At 31.4% G+C, this 20,663-nt stretch overlaps 6 non-coding genes across 6 annotated transcripts; all 6 read right to left on the minus strand.

Annotated features, from left to right (window-relative positions):
• Nucleotides 1-16,131: 16,131 nt before the first annotated feature.
• On the minus strand, nt 16,132-16,246 carry LOC124917541. The gene has a single exon (XR_007097154.1). It is a non-coding gene; the product is annotated as a small nucleolar RNA Z278 (small nucleolar RNA).
• Nucleotides 16,247-16,273: 27 nt separating this feature from the next.
• On the minus strand, nt 16,274-16,380 carry LOC124917545. The gene has a single exon (XR_007097158.1). It is a non-coding gene; the product is annotated as a small nucleolar RNA snoR97 (small nucleolar RNA).
• A 50-nt stretch (nt 16,381-16,430) lies between these two features.
• Nucleotides 16,431-16,546, minus strand: LOC124917553. The gene has a single exon (XR_007097165.1). It is a non-coding gene; the product is annotated as a small nucleolar RNA Z278 (small nucleolar RNA).
• A 53-nt stretch (nt 16,547-16,599) lies between these two features.
• On the minus strand, nt 16,600-16,692 carry LOC124917551. Its single transcript, XR_007097163.1, has one exon. It is a non-coding gene; the product is annotated as a small nucleolar RNA Z223 (small nucleolar RNA).
• Nucleotides 16,693-16,717: 25 nt separating this feature from the next.
• LOC124917547 lies at nt 16,718-16,800 on the minus strand. The gene has a single exon (XR_007097160.1). It is a non-coding gene; the product is annotated as a small nucleolar RNA U36a (small nucleolar RNA).
• A 58-nt stretch (nt 16,801-16,858) lies between these two features.
• On the minus strand, nt 16,859-17,003 carry LOC124917548. The gene has a single exon (XR_007097161.1). It is a non-coding gene; the product is annotated as a small nucleolar RNA snoR134 (small nucleolar RNA).
• Nucleotides 17,004-20,663: the final 3,660 nt, after the last annotated feature.

Below are 20,663 nucleotides of genomic sequence, written 5' to 3' on the forward strand. Positions count from 1 at the left end.
GAAACTCTTTAAATACCCCTTGGGCAAGGGTAACTTAGGAATTGAAAAGTCTAGAAGTCGTTAACCTCTTCTAAATTGAACCGACTTAAAAAAATTCTAAGTCGTGCCTGGGCTTATTTTCCCTTGTAGGTAACTGGCCAATATACATTTCAAGACCTTTCTCTGGACAAATCGTTAAGTGTAGACCGAGTTACAGATTTTTGAAGTTAGACCTTTTTCGGTTTCGGTTTTCTACCAAACTGGATCAACTGAAACTTCAAACAAACATAACTTTTACTTAGGCCACCATTTAGGCTAAGCCAACATGTGTTGAAAAGGTGAGCTTGTTAGCTTCCACTTTGGTGTTGGAAGAAATCTTCAAGACTAGTCGTAGGTCTATGTAATTTGCGATGGAACACCATGGGTCTTGAAGTGGATAGTTTGGTTTATAAGAGACCTCACGTGGGCTGTATCTCATTTTCTCAAAATGGTTGAGCCAAACAAAATATGTGAATTTTAAAAGTCACCCCATGCTCTAGTTTTCTCATGGAACGAAGTGGGTGATCATTAAGGATGTAAATTTGAAACCACCCCACGAAAACCAAACCAAATTTCCTCGTTTGAGACGGTTTATCCCCAAAACTGAACGGGGATGGGGCGGTAATGATATTTGTGTCCCCCGCCCCGATTTCATCCTAATTCTACCACGAACACCATAAACATATTTAAATATATTAAAATACCAATATATTTATTTATTCACTATATTTTATAAGAGTAATAAGGTTATTTCTTTATAATAATATAAAATTTTAATATATTACAATATATATTATATTAAAAAATTCGTTTATATAAATTTATTGTATAATTTTTATTTTTATTTTAAAAAAATTATTAACGGTGTCACGCAGGATTCTCCAAAACTGAAAAAACCAAATGGGGCGGGGATGGTATTAAAAAAATCCCCAAAATTAAAACGGGACGGGGATGGTAAATGCATTCCCCTCCCCGAACCTCCCCATTGCCATCCTTAATGATCGTGCATCGTGTTGTCGAGCTATATTTACGAATGTAGTCGTTGAATGGAGATGCATGACCGACGCAATTCGAACGGGTTATGTCTTATATTTCTAACCATAGGTTGTAATCCAAAAACTAAGCCCAGTAGCATTAGTTATGAATTAAACATTGATGACATGTTTGGCTCAATCTTATCTTGGTCGCATCGTCTTCAACCTCTAATTTGAAGGGGTTAAGAGCATCAATGTTATTCTGGCTACAAAAAAATTATTGTAGAGAACTCTCCCAACTTAAAAAAAAACATCATAGAACAACTAAATCCATTGGGTATAGCATCCTAGGTGATATTTTGAAGTTGGAGACATCTCAAGATTTTCTTCAGCAAAAAACAACCTAGAAACCTTGGTTTTGGCCGATTATCAAATAAAACGCACATGCCTGGCATGTGCATGATATCAACACATGCGTTTTTGAATATTTTGTAGTGAAATCGTGGCGTGTTGACCTTTGTTGACCCCCTCCCTACTCGTCTATTTCAATTCAGTTTTGTCGTTTTTGCTTTTTTAAGGCGTTCTGCACAAAATTGCTAATAATAATATTTTACTCAAAATTCAAGATTTTTAGAATTGGTCATTCTGAACATTTCAGGTTTACCAAATTCTGACTCTTTATAAAAATTGACGTTTTGACACACAAATGAGCCTCGAACTACTGTTGTTTAGTACATTTTGGACGTCCAACAACAATATTACACTCAAAGTTCATGATTTTTCAATACAGTCATTCTGAACGTATAAAAACATATGAAGATCGAGTAATTTTGGAAATTAGCGTTTGGACCGCTACTCGAGGGTCTCTCCGAGCCAATTTCTCAAATTGATTTTTGATTTTTGTTCCTCCGATTCAGTAATCAAATATGAACATCATACTAAATTGGGAAGACTCATTTTAATTTTAGGGTGTAAAAATTGAGTATCTATAAAATGCCCTTCTTGAACAGAGTTTAGAGAAGATGGCCTATCACTTTGCAAAACGTGTGTTTAAGCCTGATCAAATAGACATCAATTTTATAACCCCAACATGTAAAATGCCAAAGGAAAGTAGAAAGATACGACATGGGTCGTGCCTCTTCTACGCCAAAGTAGAATGTAGAAAGTTCTATTTGACAATCAAAGATGAAGAGATACTCTCCAAGTTAGTATCACGTACAAAGAACAATTAATAACAAGTCAGTAACCCTGAGTTGTGGCGTATCTTGTGTTTCATCGATTACTCAATCACTGTGATCCAGAAATTACATCGATGATAGAAGTAGAATCCAAACCATGTTGACCTAAATTCACATTGGAATGAGAGTTTGGATTATGGCTACACAGATTTTGATTGTTTCTTAATAATGAAAACCAACCAAAAATCACACATAAAAAATATTTTCGAAGATGTCAATTTTTTACATTCCAAAAAACCATAAGAAAAGAAATATCAAAGAATTTTTCATCAAATCAACGATGAACTTTCGAGAAATTGAGTTCTCATATCAATGAGATAATGAGAAACTTTCTAGGGAAGAAATAACGAGTCCTCACATCCATGAGATAATGAGCGATCGTTGTCAATCATCAAATTCTCACATCGAAAGATAATGAACAATTTGCAGAACATACAAAATTCTCATATCAGTGAGATAATGAGCAATTTGTGTAGCAACATAGAGTTCAACACGCTCCGACTTTTGACTCATGAAACAATACCAATAATGAATTCAACACGCTTAGACTGCTGATTCATGTAACATTCTAAAATGAACCCAGCACGCCAAGGTTGTCATTTCAGAAAATTGCATAAATGAACCTAGCTTGCTAGGACTGTCAGTTCATGTAACGAAATAAATGAACCCAGTGCGCTAAGGTCGCTGGTTCATGTAATTTGAAAAACAAACTCGGTACGCGAAGACCATCGATTCGTGAAATGAAACAAATGAACATTGCACGCTAAGACTATCGGTTCATGAAATGAAATAAATCAACTCGTCACGCTAATGCTACTAGTTCATGACATGAAAACAATTGAACCTGACACAATAGTGCTTCCAGTTCATGAGATGAAAACAAATGAAATTGGCATGCTAGTACTACCGGTTAATGAAATGAAACAAATGAACCTGACACACTAGTGTTACCGGTTCATGAAATGAAACAGATGAACTTGGCACGCTAGTGTTGCTAGTTCATGAAGTGAAACAAATGAGCCTGGCATGCTAAGGTTTCCAGTTCATAAGATGAGAATAAATGAACCCGGTACAGTAAGGCTGTTGGTTCATAAGAGAAAAACAAATGAACCCGTCACGCTAAGGCTATCGATTCATGAGATGAAAACAAATGAACCCAACACGCTAGTGCTGCCAGTTCATGAAATAATATAAATGAACCCAACACATTAGATTTGTTGGTTCATGAAATGAAACAAGTGAACCTAACACACGAATGTTGTCGGTTCATGAAATGAACCTAACACGCGAATGCTGTCTTTTTAGGACTAGGCCATGTTTGAATTACTAATATTTTTTAATGTTGATCAGGCTCCAAAGGAGACTCCTAATACCAATTAGATCACATTCATGTTGACTCCTAATACCCGTCATCCCACCAAAAACTAGAAAAATGTGAGGCGTCGATTTCAAAATAATAGAACGATGGTTCAAACAACTTCATGGCAAAAAAAAATTAAAAGATATAAATCAACTGTTAGGATCGGGGACGCCCTTGTAGGACCGGAGTGTACCGGTTTTGGAAGGGTAGCCGCTTACAACAACACAACACACAATTTGGTAATAGTCCGGTTAGAGACTAAAATCGTTCTTAACACTACGCAGACTGTCACAGACTCTTGAACCGGGTTCAAGGGCGGAAATGTCAGTTTCAGTCTAAAGCAACACACGACTTGGATGAGGTTTATGAGGAGTCGGTTTAAGGAGAATGTATATACCGGTTTTGATTGTGGGAGTATGATTATATTTCGGTTAAAGTGTTTCGGTTTTAGTGTAAATAAGCAAGAAATGAGTAAAAAGACACGAGACAATATTTTTTATGGATGTTCGGAGCAAACCCTCCTACGTCACCCCTTCTTCTCAGGTTATGAGAAGGATCTCCACTAATTTCCAAAGTTATAACAATTACAATGCCGGTGGAGCCTAACTCGCCACTCGTCGGTTACACCAACTCACTCTTGATGTAATACAATAATACAATAAAGCTTTTGGTAGGTAAAACAATAGTTTTGGATCGCGCGTGAGATTTCTTTCTCTCTCTTAAGAATTTCTAGAATGGTTTTGACAATTTGATGCTTGGCAAATTTTCTTCATTGGTTTCTATTTATATGAAAAGTATGACAACGGTCATATTTTCTCTCTCCAGGAGATTGGCCGCTGGAAACCGGTAATGATCAAGAGGCTTGCACGCCTTTCCTCTTGGACAGATCAATTTGGACACATGGCAGACATGCACTTAGCCGGTTTGCATTTTGGACACATGGCAGACATGCACTTAGCCGGCCGCTTGTTTCAGAGATTTGCTAGATATCTTGGATAAGCCTGCCTGCCTGAAAGCTACCTGCTACTTGGAGGTTGCTTCTGGATTCAGACAAGCATGTCTGACAGCTACCTGTTGCTTCTGGATTTAGACAAGCATGCCTGACAGCTACCTGCTGCTTGCAGTTTATTTAATAATCAGAGCATATTTATGATTGGAGCGACTCATTTAATAACCGGAGCTTGACAGCATTTAATCAACCGGAACATTTATGACTGGAGCGGCTGCATTTAATCAACCGGAGCATTTAATAAACCGGAACTCATTTATGACCGGCCATGCTTCATTAAGTGTCGGTTGACAGATCCGGTTTGACCGAGGCCTTCTTTAATTAAATGCATGTTTGACCGATCTCCTAACTGAGCCGGTTGACCAAACTCCGGTTGACCGAACCGGTTTGACCGATCTCCTTAACCAGAGCCTTTTACTTCAAACCGAACGATATATATATTTCCAACCGAATGCTCAGTTTCCCTGAAATAGCAAAATTTTAAATATTATTTGCAGCCAGTGAAATTTGATCCCTAGTCACCTGTGTGACAGGCATAGGTGTTTACCACTACGCTACAACAACTTCTTGTTATATTTAAACCAATTAATATACTTAATATAACTTAGCGGTTTAACATATATATTTGAACTTAGTTTTATCTATTCATTAAACTTTTCATAAGTTATAACAATTATTTTCTAACAATTTCTCCCTTTTTGATTATTTAGAATAAATATTCAAAAATCGTAATGTGTGGCCGGTTTGAAATTAACTTATTTAATTTTTCTTATCAATTTCTCCTTTTTTGATTATTTAGAATAAATATTCAAAAATTTTAATGTGTGGTCGGTTTTTAAAATTAACTTACTTAATTTTTCTTATCATCAACCCACGTGTTATCATATATAATAATATATTTATAAGATATTATCAAAATATTATAATAATATAATAATATCATTATTATAATATTAATTTACTTATAAACTTAAGTAGACGTAACATATTTAATTTTATATACACATTTCAATATAATATTTCTTTTATTCTAACATAGTTTGAAAGCCATGTTTCATTCTTAGGAACACAAAAATATAGTCTTTCGTTACTTCCATAAATGATTACTTTAGTCATTAATGAAGGGTTTTAATAAATTTATTATTATATTTTACTAATATTAGTAATATATATATATATATATATATATATTCTTTAATTTCTTTAGCTATCATAGCCTCTAGATTTTTTTCGACTATTCTTTTACCATAGAAGTCAATACCCATGGTATTGTCGGTATTAATCAAACTATAATATGAGATTCTTTGTTAGTTATTTCGTCAATACAATTTTATTATATCGTTGGATTATAACACTCATGATATGAGTAACCTTTGAGTTTTTTTCAATAATTTTTCATCCCAATAATCAATGTCAGTGAAATTATACCTTCTTAGCTAGTTGTTTTAGTTAACACATTATCATACTGTCCTAGGATGAATTACAATACTCACGATTAATCTAAAAAAAAAATCAGTTGTTGAATATTTATGTGATTTTACTTCTTTGCTAATTTATTTAATCAATACACTGCAATCACGTCATTTTGATGGATTTTCAACACTTACGAGTTTATTAAATTTAAAAATATAACATCAATATTTCACAATCTTATTTTAAATCTAAAGTTGTCTAAAGAGTGATGTTATCATATAAAATAATATATTTGTAAAATATTATCACAATATTATAATATTGTAATAATATTATTATTATTCTATTAGTTTACTAATAAGATTAATGTATTATTTATATATTAGACATAACTAAGCATTCTATATATTATTCTATACAATATCTCTATATTTTAATATCACGAAAGATGGACTCGCTAACCATAAATTTGTTGATACGGTATGATAATCCCTCATTTTACCTCTCCTAAAGGTAACCTCACCGTTTTCAAATAGTGGGTCGATAAACTCAAGATTCTCCATAGTCTCACAAAATTCTTTTGCATTAGGTTGGTGAGTTTATTAACTTGTTTTCTTATTTTTTGAATTGGAAATATAATTTTGATAATCTAACCCGCAAAGTAAGATAGTAAATCATTAAGTTTCATCAAATAACAACGTTTATAACTGTTCGGGGGAGGGAGGCTTGGATGATGAATGTATAGTAGATGCTGAATATTAAGGAGGTGTCAAAAAATCCACACATATCTCCTCATTAACATCATAGTCTAGCTTTGAGACCACAAATCCTCATTAAACACATTATGAATACAAATCAATGATTCAGGTTTAGGATATAATGACCTCATATGATTGACCTACATATTATCCTCCACAAATGACCATTTTTTTGGCACATTTAGTCTTTTATTGTTCGAACAACTAAAAAATAAGATAGAGTGAAAAAGGGACTTAAGACTTAGACATTACATTATATAACATAGTGGTTAGAAGTGAATCTTGTGTCATAATATTAAGATTATATTCAGATATATAAGACGGGAAGACCCTTTAGAGCATAAACATACTATTGTCCTCTTTTGTAATAATTTAATAGAATTTAGATGTCTATGTTCTTAGGGTGGAATCCCCAAGAACACGGGGACTGGAGTTGGATGACCAATCACAACATTAATGAACTACACTTCCTCAAGTGAACAACTAGGAATGAGAAAAAATATCGATATTATAGATATATTGAAATTATCATGCCGCGATAAATTAAAAATATCGATTTTGAAGATATACCGAAAAATATAAGGTATGGTAATGATACCGAAATTATTTTTACAGTAAATATATGAAAGTTCTAATTTTGATATATCAGAATATACGGAAATATATTTATAAATTAAAATATATACGTATATAATACTTATAAGGAAATAAATAGATTCAATATAAATTTAATATAGAAACATAATTTTTGAAAATCAAATCAAAATATAACTATATTGTGTCATCTTTAGTCTCTTCCTTGCCGATAAGATTGAAATAAGATCCAGTCAAACTTTCAATCTCTTGTAGTGATGAAAATGAATTGAAACTAGGTATTCAATTTTTTCAATTATTGTCAATGATATTTTTGCAATCCCGTCATCAACTGTTGCTAATGAGTATGTTTTCAATTTAGGTAAAATTAAAGTTGATCATTTTAGAAGCAATTTAATTCCTAAAATGGAGAATACATTAGTGTGCACAAATGATTGGCTAAAATGAGAAGAATTCAACTTATAAAAGATTCTTCGGATAATGAACTTGAATTTTTCAAGGAAAAGAACGAATTGAAATGAGAGTTTTTTTTATTAAATAAGTTTAAATTAACTAATATTTATTATTATTTAACATTAATTGTATTATCAATTTATAAAACAAGTTGTACATACAAATTTGATTTTGAAGACCGTTTTGAATCTTCTTTTTTCGTATCCTCTTATTAATTCCAATTTTTGTAACTAAATTTAATTTTTAACATTTATTAATTTTTAAAATTGTTGGATTTTAAAAAGAATATTATATGATAAATATCTTTAGTTTTTAGTTTTATGTTTCGTTTATGTAGTAACTATATTAAATTAGTTTTTTTTTTGTTTAAGTTAATATGTTTTTGGGTATTTAAGATATAATACCGACACCGTACCAAAATTAAAGTATACTGAAATCAAGGTAATGAAATCAAAGTAAGGTAAATGTATGAATTTTTCTATACGGAAAGTTTTGGTAAGATATAAAATATAAATAAAAAATTAAGATACAATCTATTTGTACACCAAAATGTACCATCAAACCGTTAAAGTGAGTCTAAGAAAATCTCAAAAAATCAATTTTAATTTATTAGTTGGTTACAAGATAAATTCGATGAGTTCAACATATTTGATTCGTTCGCCAAAATTAATATTAAATAACACAATTATATCGGTTCAATTATTATTTAGGGCTTAAATTTGGAATGTTTTATCAAATAGGACTCGAACTTTGAGTTAGCCATTTAAGACTACAACCATTTCAAACTTTTCCTTAATTAACATTCATTCTGCCATTTGAAACTTTCCATAATATTAATTTAATTGCCTAGATTTTGGAAATAAGCAAATCATATTCTCTTTCTTCCTCCATATCTCCAACAATAGTTAATCTTCCTCCACTGATTTCTCTCTTTCTTCTGTCCATCTCAATGAGTTCTCCGTACTGCCATCTCAATAATTCAGTTATCTAAATTTTGTTTATTTAATTTATCAAATTAATTTCAATTGTTTGATTTAGAATTTAGATTGAAGGTTGAATTGATAGTTCGATCTCTAACTATTAAAGTTTTCTGTTCATTTTTAAATTGTTTTGAAATAAAATATATAATGTTCCAACCTCAAATTTTTTTTTTTTTTCAAAACATAGCCATGGCTACAACATGCATTTGTTATCTTACTTGTAAAATCCAGTAAGTCTATATTCAATTTGATTCCTCGTTTTTCCGATCTCCTTCAGATTCATTTATACGGTGCGATTCAACGATATCAAATAAGAGATATGAATATTTGTAGAGAGAATCTTGAGAGAAATGAAAAACACAAAATTGAGAGAAAAACCCGTAAAAGGATTTGTGATATTTTATTCATATTAATAGTATCACAAAATCCAATATAGGTACAAAAAATTCTCACCTATTCTAAATAAGTATCTTAACTAATTATAGGTACAAATTATACCTAAAACTTTATAATTAATACTACATAATACAAATATGGTTATAACTAATAAATGGTTATAACAACTTAGCTTAACTATCTAACAACATCATAACTAAGTCTTTAACAAATTCATAACTAAATACTGAATTATTTTTACATTTATTCTACACTTCCCCCTCAAGATGAAAATCTTGTAGTTGTAGCTTGTGTCGAAGATCCAAAAAATGATTCGTTTCAAATGACTTGGTAAAAATATCTGCAATCTGCATAATAGATGATACATGTGTTAGTGAAATAAAACCAGACTTGTATTTATTTCTTACCACATGACAATCAATATCAATGTGCTTTGTTCGCTCATAAAAAAACGGGTTTTCGGTAATGTGAATTGTTGCTTTGTTATCACAATGAAGTGTAATTGGCAGGGCAATCTGGGTTTTGAAATCTAACAGCAAATATGTTATCCACTGTAATTCACACACTGTTGAAGCCATGCTACGGTATTCAGCTTCAGCAGAAGAACGAGAAACAATTTGTTGTTTCTTCGTTTTCCAAGCAATTAGCGAATTTGCGAGGTATACACAATAACCTGTTAATGATTTCCTTGAATCCAAACAAGATCTCCAATCACTATCACAGAAAGCAGACAACTTAAGATCATTTTTTGAAGAATAAAATACTCCTAAAGAAGGAGTTCCTTTCAAATATTTAACCACCTGTATAGCAGCATTAAAGTGAGATTTAAAAGGTTTATTTATGAACTGACTTAATTGTTGAACACAATATGCAATGTCAGATCTTGTGAAGTTCAAATAAAATAGTCTACCAACCAGTCTTCTATACTGGTTTACATCACATAAATCATCATTTATAGGATCACTAATCAACTTCACTCCTTTTATCATAGAAATTGCAGATGACTTTGAAACAATTAATCCTAAATCAGACACAAGATCAAGGATATATTTCCTTTTATTCACATATATACCTTCTTCTTTATAAATAATTTCTAATCCTAAGAAAAACTTAGCATTGCCAAGATCCTTAATGGAGTATTTAGAATCAATTATAGATTTAATGTTTTCAATGTCCTGCAATGAATTACCAGCCAACAAAATAGCATCAACATAAAGTAATAAACAAGTAATTTGATCTCCTATCTTTTTAATAAATAGATAGTGATCATTTTGAGATTGTAAAAAACCAATATTTGAAAGAATTTAGAGATTTCAAAATGCCAGTGTCTTGAGGACTGTTTTAGTCCATATAAACTCTTATTGAGTTTGCATACTTGATTTGGAAATTCAGATTTTAAACCTTCTGGTATAATCATGTACACGTCTTCATCTGATGTAAATCATGTACATCAAGAGAACAATGCAAAAACGCATTATTTACATCAATCTGATGTAAATGCCATTTATTTGCGGCTATTAATGAAAACAATAACCGAACAGTTACATTTTTCGCAACTAGTGCAAAACTTTGATGAAAATCAATTCCATCAATTTGATTGTAACCTTTTGCTAACAGACGTGCTTTACATTTATCTATACTACCATCTGCATGCAATTTTGTTTTGAAAATCCATCGACATCCAATGGCCTTTTTACCTTTCGGTAATTGTGTAAATGTCCAAGTATTGTTTTTATTTAAAGCATTTAGTTCAAGATTCATTGCTTCAACCAATCTGAATTTAAAACAGCTTGTTTATATGAAGTTGGATCATGTGTTTGATCAATGTTTCCTAAAAAATCTGTATATATAGAATCATTACAAACAGTTGAAAAAGGAAAAGTTAAAAGAGTGAAATTTTTCTTACTAATATCAGTTTGATTTATGAAATCTTTCATCCAAGATGGTGTACGTGAAATTCTAGAGCTTTTTCTTATAAAGTTTTCTCCAATATTCAAATGTGGCAGAGAGTTTTCATTTTGATTATCAACTAAAATTTCAGGTAAAATATTCTCAACTTGAGTTTCAACAGAAATTTCTGGTTGAGTTTCAGTAGAAGATTCAGGATGAGTTTCAGCAAAAGATTCAGGCATAACATCACTTTCATATTCTTCTATGTTTATATCTTCAAGTTCATCATGTAAAAAGGATGGAACATTTACTAAATTAACTTTAGAATAATCTAATGAATTTTCATTAGTCATGAATGGAAATATATCCTCATGAAAAATCACATCCCTAGAAACAGATATAATTCCAGTTTCTAATTCATACACATTGTATCCTTTCTGATTCATAGGATATCCAATTAATACACATTTCTTTCCTCTATGTGCAAACTTTGATTTTTGTGGAATTATATTTGTAGCATAACATAAACATCCAAAAATTCTTAAGAAATTATAATCTGGATTAGTTTTATTAAGCATAAAAAATGGAGTTTTCCAATCAAGCATTTTCATAGGCATTCGGTTAATCAAATATGTAGCAGTAAATAATGAATATGGCCAAAATTTAGAAGGCATGTGTGAATCAAACATAATTGACCTAGCTACTTGAACTAGATGTCTATGTTTTCTTTCCACAACCCCATTTTGTTGTGGAGTATATGCACAAGTTGTTTGATGAATTATTCCTAGAAATTTAAACAAATTAGAACATCTATTGTTTATGAATTCAGTCCCATTATCTGTTCTAATTATCTTAAATGTAGTCTCATATTGATTTTTGACAAAAAAAAAAACTTGAAGTTTTTCAAAAACAAAAGTTTTATTAGGAATCAAGTAAGTCTATGTACATCTAGAGAAATCATCAACAATAGTTAGCATATATGAACAATTTAAAACAGATTTTTCTCTATAAGGACCCCACAAATCCACATGAATAAGCTCAAATATTTTGTTAGTTTTAGTTGTGCTATTAATGAAAGATAATCTATGTGATTTAGACAATGGACATGTATAACAATGTTTATCTCTATGAAAAGAATTTTGGTAAACTTTCTTAATGACTTCATCTGAAGGATGTCCAAATCTTTTATGAAAAATTTCAGAATCAACAATTGAAATGTTTACATTCTGACTAAAATTGTTATTATCAGAAACATTGTTTTCAGAATCTAAAAGAAAAAAATCAGAAACATTATTGGTAGTTCTATCATCATAAACGAAGTACAGATTCCCTATCCTCTTTCCAATTTCAACAATTGATGAAAGCTTACGGTCCTGCAAAAAACACATTGTTTTTGAAAAAATACAATCTGCTTTGTTATCATCAATAAGTCTAACAGTCAAAATTAGATTAAATTTGAAATATGGAGCATAAAGAACCTCATTAAGTATCAATCTATCAGAAATTATAACTGATCCTATTTCAATTATGGATTTGCATGATCCATCTGCAAGGTACATTAGTCTAGGGATTTCTAACTTTTTAATGTCTTTCATTAATTTCTTATTATTGCATACATGACATGAAGCTCCTGAGTCTAATAACTAGTCATTTCTACTTTTTTCAGAATTGTTACTACTCATGTTAAATTCAAAAAATGTGAAAGAACAAGAGTTGGTTTAGAACACTTACCTGCAGCTGTGCCACTTGAAGATGATCCACATGTGCCTTCTCCTTTTACATCTCTCATGCTCTTCAAAAACTCATTGTACATCCTATACTCCTCAAGCGTTGCGTCTGCATATTCATCTTGATTGGAGACATTGTTAGCCATGTTGACTGATCCTTTCCTTTTATAGTTATCGTTTGATCTTTCCTTTGGTTGTTTCCACCAGTCAAGGTATCCAACTATCTTGAAACAACTTTCCTTGAGGTGACATTTTCCTCCACAATGAAGACACACCACATTTCTAGACTTAGACTTATCTGAACTGTTGTTCCTCCTATCATTTCTCTCCCTTGCATACATAGAACTATCTTGTTGTTCCTCCTATCATTTCCCTCCCTTGCATACATAGAACTATCTTGATTAACATTCCTCAGGTAGTTCTTCTTTTCAACATTCTGTAACATAGTGAATGCCTTATACACAGCAGGCATGGTTTTTGCATCAAAATTTGATCCTTAACGTATTCATACTGTTCATTAAGTCCCATTAGAAATTGTAACAGTTTATTTTCCTCATCATCTTGTAACATCTCTTGTTCAAGAAAGCATCAATCACAATATGTCTTAGTTCCTCTACATCTACATCTCCTAAGTGGCTTTAAACTCATCATTTCATCCCAAAGAAGTCTTACCTTAGAATAGTATTCTTCAAGATCATTTCCTCCTTGTTGTAGGATGACGATGTCTTTCTGCAAATAGTATCTCCTCGGACCGTTGTTCCATTCATATCTTGATTTCACTTCCAGCCACAGATCACGACTAGTCTTGGTCGACTGAAACCTTCTTTGAAGCCTCACATCAATCGTATTCATCATCCATGCTCTGACCATGGAGTCAACGATTCCCCACTGTCTTCCGTCTTCAGGATCCACTGGCCTCGGAAAAGATCCATCAATGAAGCCGATTTTGATTTTTGTAGATAATGCGAGTTGGACACTAAGGCACCACCCATAGTAAGTTTCTCTAGTAAGAACTGTCGTTGTATGTGTAAGTCCTGGATGATCCGCTGGATGAATCACAAGAGGGTCGTTGTTATACTTCCTTTTCACTGGAAGATTCGATTGAGGAGAGGAGTGAGAGATATGCCCTATAGATGTATGGCTAGGGTTATTTGATTCTTCAACGATATTCACCATTTTGGTGTTTGCTTCTCCGATAATTTTCAGCGTTAGAACGATTCTTGCTCTGATACCATGTGCGATTCAACGATAAAAAGAGATATGAATGATTTGTAGAGAGAATTTTGAGAGAAATGAAGAACACAAAATTGAGAGAAAAACCTGTAAATGGATTTGTGATATTTTTATTCATATTAATAGTATCACAAAGTCCAATATAGGTAAAAAAGCTCCCACCTATTCTAAATAAGTATCTTAACTAATTATAGGTACGAATTATACCTAAAACTTTATAAATCATACTACATAATACAAATATGGTTATAACTAATAAATGGTTACAACAACTTAGCTTAACTATCTAACAACATCATGACTAAGTCTTTAATAAATTCATAACTAAATACTGAATTATTTTTACATTTCTTTCTACGGAGAGGCTTGCCCTTACCTTAAGTTCAACCAGTTGAGCCGCCAACTTTTCGTCTAACAGGAATTTGACCCCGTCATCTGGATTAGACAATTTGCAGAAAGTGGGTTGGAAGCTGGCTCAGATGGTAGAGATGATTCAGGTTGAGTTTGAATTCTGGGTTCGTTACGAATAGTTTAGCCGATCTTTACGCCCATCAATGCTGAAGCTGTGGCTATCAACTCGGTTTTCGAATTGCACCGTCTACTCGGGCGGTAGCCGGTAGGGAGGAATGGTGTTAACTTCGGTGAAAGAGATGAATCCGGAGATAGTTACAGTGACAGAGCAAGAAGCTAACCACAACGGTCCAATATTCCTTGAACGTTTTACCCATAACAGGTTAATGTCGGAGATTTATTTAGGCGGACAGACAGATCTTTACGCAGTGGCTTGTGAAGGTGGTGACCGATTTAAGAAATTCTCTAAGAAAATACAGAGGAAGAGAGATAATATAATTTGTTTATTTCCAAAATCTAGCCTAGCTGTCGTTTAAATTAATATTATATTAACAAAAAAGCGTACAGCCTCCAATGGCAAAATGTTTTACAAATCTTAAATGGCTTAGCTCAAAGTCGAACCTCATCTGATTAAAACCCTCATCTGATTAAAACCCTCGTTTGATTAAAACCCTCCAAGTTCAACACCCAAATAGTAATTAAGCCAAATTATATCTAAAATGTTTTTAAAAAATAAATAACAACCATATATATTGTAGTTGAATGGTTAAAATCTTATTTATTAAAAAAATTGAAGGGTTAACTATTAGTTCTAAACATAGGTTTGACAATACAAACAATAAAACCAACCTCAACCAAATCTTTGGGCTCAATTTTTCATGAACCATGAGTCAATCGATTTGGTCAACTCAATTTAAGCTATTCACCTTGTGGGTGTCATCAACTATACAATATAAATTCACGACCGAAAAATTACACCGATCAATAATGGATAGGTAAAAAATGTGGGTGTCCTCAACTATACAATAAATCCAATTGAATATCCAACAAAGGCACACACAAAATGGGATCACACTGATCAACGATAGATAGGTAAAAAATGGTGCGACATATGTATTCTCTCAGATATCCAAAATCTTTCAATTCATCAATTTCCATTCTCAATGTTCCAACAGCAATCTGATCAAACAAATTCTAATGTCATTAATTTGCAACGCATTATCTTGTTGATCCAACAGACTTACTGACATGATTCAGCAAAACAACTTGCTCATCCTCAACATATAAATCAATTGTATAAAAACAAGCAGATTGTACCAAGACAACCAGGCTACAACTAAATTATCTCCTGTCATGAATCAAAGTTGTCTTATGTTCAAACTCCCCAGACCATCTCATGTGAGGCATCCTTAAGGAATGCTCATAGATTATGATGACCAATGTTCAACAAGAACCGTTATATCCCTTAATTCTTCCTGCCTTAGTGAACAAAAAGGAATTCAGCTACAATTACCAAACATGAACAAATACACAAGCAATAGGCCTCTAATATTGAGACCCTAAATCTCCTACCTCCCTCTCACTCTCTAACAATTCAAATGAGCTGGGACTAAAACTTTGGTGAAAATGAGGTTTTGTTGTAGTTGTAAAATTAGTCATGAATTGTTAATATTTCAAGAATTAAAAGTTTAAATTTCATTGTTAATATAAAATACAGTTCAACAAATTACAAAAACAGCCTCAACAAAATTCAGTAATATCAAATGAATGTAGATTCACCAAGGAGGTTCTCCCTGTAAACAGGGTCTTGGATCATTAACCCCTCAAATATATGAATTATTTCATCCTTGGCAAAATGAATCATGACATTGTAAATCAGAAATTTATTGCTGTTATTTAACTCAAGACCCGTGAAAATTTGAGGGTAAAAGCTGATAGACAACACAAAATCTATGAGTTATTCAGACTCTATATCCACCATTTCATAAGGATTAAGAGTATAGTAAAACTCAATTCACAAATATTACAACAAAAATGCCTCAGTTAAATTCATTAATCTCATTTGAATGTAGATTCACTAAGGAGGTTCTCCCTGCAAAACAGGGTCCTAGATCTTCTAGACCTCAAAAACATGAATTATATCATCAATGGCTATCAAAAGATCATAATAAGATACACATAAAAGAAGCATCTTTGAAAACCAAAAGTTAGCTCAGGTATATTTTGCAGCTCTATCAATCACGAATTTTCTGAAGCAGAACTGGCGTTAAAGCTGTAGATATATCATCAAAGCTATTTTTATACTAAAATCAATAATCAGTCAGGGCTCATATCAAGAAATTCAACCATTATGATTTATGCTTCATCGATTAATCTCAGAAGCGCGGATAGTTTGAATCATAGCCACGACCGTAACAAACAACTGTTTCAATTAAAAAAAACATGAATATATCTGAAAGGAAAGAAATGTAGCCGTCGATTTGACACAAAATTAGCCATGAAGTAAAATGCTAAACTGCAACACTTAACGGCAATCGATGTAGCACAATCATTGGGGCTTACATCGTCAATTCAAAATATTTCAGAGAAGCCCGGGAGAGATCGTGCAGATATATTGATAGAAGATATGTTGAGATCGTTACCTTTGGACATAGAAATTCTAAGAACATAAGAACTCAAGCTTCAAGGGAGAGACGGAAACTTAATTTTTTAGTGGTAGGAGATAGACTTATGTAGGCTGATGGTGAAAATTTGTGAAAACCCTAGCGAGGATTTGAGCCTTGGAAAAAGAAGCGGCAGCCCATAAATATAAAATTAAATCTTATGTTTTTATTGATATTTAATTTATATTTTTATTCTTTGGTTAAAAATGTTTAATTTATTAACTTGAGAGAAAATATTTATAATATATAATTTTTTTTTTGATAAACATAGAATATATTATTATATATTAAAATATTTAATAATTAGTATGGGTAAATATTATGGAATATTTTCAAGTATAAGTAAATTTATAAATATAAATTAACAATATTTAATTTAATAATTAAAAAATTTATAGACAATGGGTATAATATGCCTACTACATTTAACTAAGTTCTAAATAATTTTTTAAGGGCGGCAAATTTTTGCGTTCAGACCATTGTGTGAGTGAGTATTATCTGAGTTAGTAGGCAGAGTTCTTCCTATACATTTTTTTTAAGTTATTTTTTATGCATTAATTTTTATTTGAAATAGTTAGACTCTTTCAAATAAGTATGGATTTTTTGTTGCCAATCGGTGTTCCCATGTTTCGGACCAATTAAAAAGCAGCTTGATTATTGTATTAATAAATTAGTTGTGGGTTAAAAAAAAAGATATATTCAAAATCCAAAATTAATTTCGGGTTCAGCCTAAAAAAACGCAAATGAGTGAACGAAGCGTAATTCAGTGAAGTTTGTATCACTCCACTCCGTTTTAAATCAGTATTACAATGTAAAACGGAGTAAAACGAAACGATATTCAAAAAAGCTTGCTTCACTTCACTCTGTTTTATAAATTTATTTGTGATATATTTAAATTAATTTGTATTAATTATTTTATAATTTATATAAACATATAAATATATATAAAGCATATTTAAAAATTAATTGGTGAGATATTTAAATTAACTTGTATTAATTATTTTATAATTTAAATATAAAAAAAAGTAAAAAAAACATTTCAGACTGAAAATATATGCATGTAATTTTCATGTGTAACCACTATGTAAAAACATGAAATCATTTATGCCTTCATCTTCATGATAACCAGAAAACAAAATAAAACATATAAATTATTTTATAATATATATATATATATATATATATATATATATATATTATATATAATTATATATTAAATATAATTATATATAACAACATATTTATAAATTTATTTGCGAGGTATTTAAATTCATTTATATTAACTATTTTATAATTTATATAATTATATATAAATATAAATAATTGAAAATTAATTTTTGAGATATTTAAATTAATTTATATTAATTATGTTATAATTTAAATAATAAAGTAAAAATATATGCTTCTAATTTTCATTCAAGTCCTCTTTTTCATTTATGGATGGGCCTATTTCTAGATTATGACCTAAGTCTCCAAATATTTTGGTCATTATTGCATCCATTTGCATAAATTTATTTAGTTGGTGTACAACTGACGCTGCCCTTGTCTCGACAATCCATGCTCGCCCTAGGACCATGTTTACACTCAAGTGGTTAAGATCCATTACATGAAAAGTGATTGAAAAAATATATTGGCAATTTAACCCTTGTGCAAGCTGATCCATCATGGTTATACTTGCTTGACTGATGCCCTAAAGATGTGTTATGTTGGTTCGAGCTCAATCAAGTTGATCCCGAGAAATGTGGCAGTGTGATAGGACATAATTGATAGACCCTCTAGTATAGAAAAATTATTAGAGACACCACTCTCATTAATCTCAATAGTTATCTCCAAGGGCAACGTGATATCATAAGTGGAAGGAAGTCGGTCTTTATGACAAAATGTGATTTGTGAACCTGAAGTCGAGTGTACCTTCACAATGGTGACCTAGGAAGGAATGTCATGTCGTATAGCATGTCCCCGATAGACCAATCTACTTCTTTGATGGATAAATCCTCCTTAGAGTCATCCGTGAAACTATTCACTTTATAATTATTCCAATCCCCAAACTCAACATGAAAATCCGATAAATTATTGTCCACTTTTTTTAGCGTCATCTTTATCATAGAAGTGATAATAGGTAGAACATGAAAAGCTCATACTTTTATCATGAATGAATCGACTAGTCAACCAGGGTCCTCTGTGACCAAAATTACCTATGCCCTCTCATATGAAGGTTTAAATTTCAATTATTTTTAATCATTACAACCCTTTGTGAGGGGCATAGGGTGATTTTGATAAGAGAACCATATCGACTAGCGGATAAAATTTGAATTGAAGAAGATGTGTTTGAGTAAGTTCATATCAGGGCCGTCTCATTCATTTTTATGGCTCTGGGCGATCTAACATTTCGGGTCTAAATTTTAGAGAGAAAGAGCCGAGTAGAAAGAAACATAATTTTTTTTTTATAGTATTGCATAAAAATTTTTTAGAAAGAGAGAGCTGAATATAAAGAAACATAAAACCTAATTTTTTTTAAAGTACTGCATAAAATATTTTTGGGGGCCTTTTTAATTTTGAGGTCCTGGACCATCCTAATAGTCGGCCCTGGTTCAAACTACTTAGTTGACATTTGTACTAGGCAAGATGTCAAAGATAAAAGATAAATTAAACTATTTTTATTTCTTTAAATGTTATTATTTTATTGTGTAAAAAAATTAGTGATATAATTTATTTTAAAATTTTATTTTCTTAATGTCGATTAATTTTATTATATTGTATTAAATATTTTATAGTATTCTCTAATTTGTATTTAATAATATTTATTTGTCTAGTATAATATGCTTGACAAAATAAATATATCATTTTAGATACACATTGAATTATATTCTCTAATGACTACTTCTAAACAAATAAATTATTATTCATTTAAATAAATAATTACAAAATAACATTAACAAAATCAAAACAGCTAAACATCTAATTAATTACTAAATTTCTATAAATTTACAAATTATAAATTAAAGTTAACCTATTTGTTTGGGCTTAAGTCTTTAATATGCTCACTATGTATAAACTTGATTAGTTAGTGGACACACTAGTGGAAAATGTATAATCACCGAGGAAAATAATCGAGAGTGATTAAAAGCTCTCGGAAATAATAATTTTTACCAAGAGAAGCACTTCGCTTTCGCTAAAATTTATTACAATTACGGAGAGTAGCTCTTCGCTCTCATAGATAAGTCATAATTCCGAGGACCATTGATATCCGCTCTCGGTGAATTTCTATAAAACATTATTTGTGAGGGATCCCGATGACACCCTCGTTGATATCTTCTAATGTGCCATAAACTCGATTCTTTTCTTTTCTTTTCGTCCTTCTTCCTTTCTTCTTTCTATCTCTCTTCTTCTCTTGCTTCCACAGGCGCACCCACTCGAGTAGGGATTCCGGCATCTTCAAGCGGCATCTTCAGGTAAGTTTCTGATTCTCTCCGTTTCCGATTCTCCGTTTCCGAAGCTCGCCAATTTCCCCGATGATGTGCGAGTAGATAACTGGAACAAATTATATATATTCTTTACTCTACTATACTGGAAAAGTCTATTGTTGAGACATAATCTAGATGTCAT

This window comes from Impatiens glandulifera, unplaced genomic scaffold (assembly GCF_907164915.1).
Source record: "Impatiens glandulifera unplaced genomic scaffold, dImpGla2.1, whole genome shotgun sequence".
NCBI lineage: Eukaryota > Viridiplantae > Streptophyta > Magnoliopsida > Ericales > Balsaminaceae > Impatiens > Impatiens glandulifera.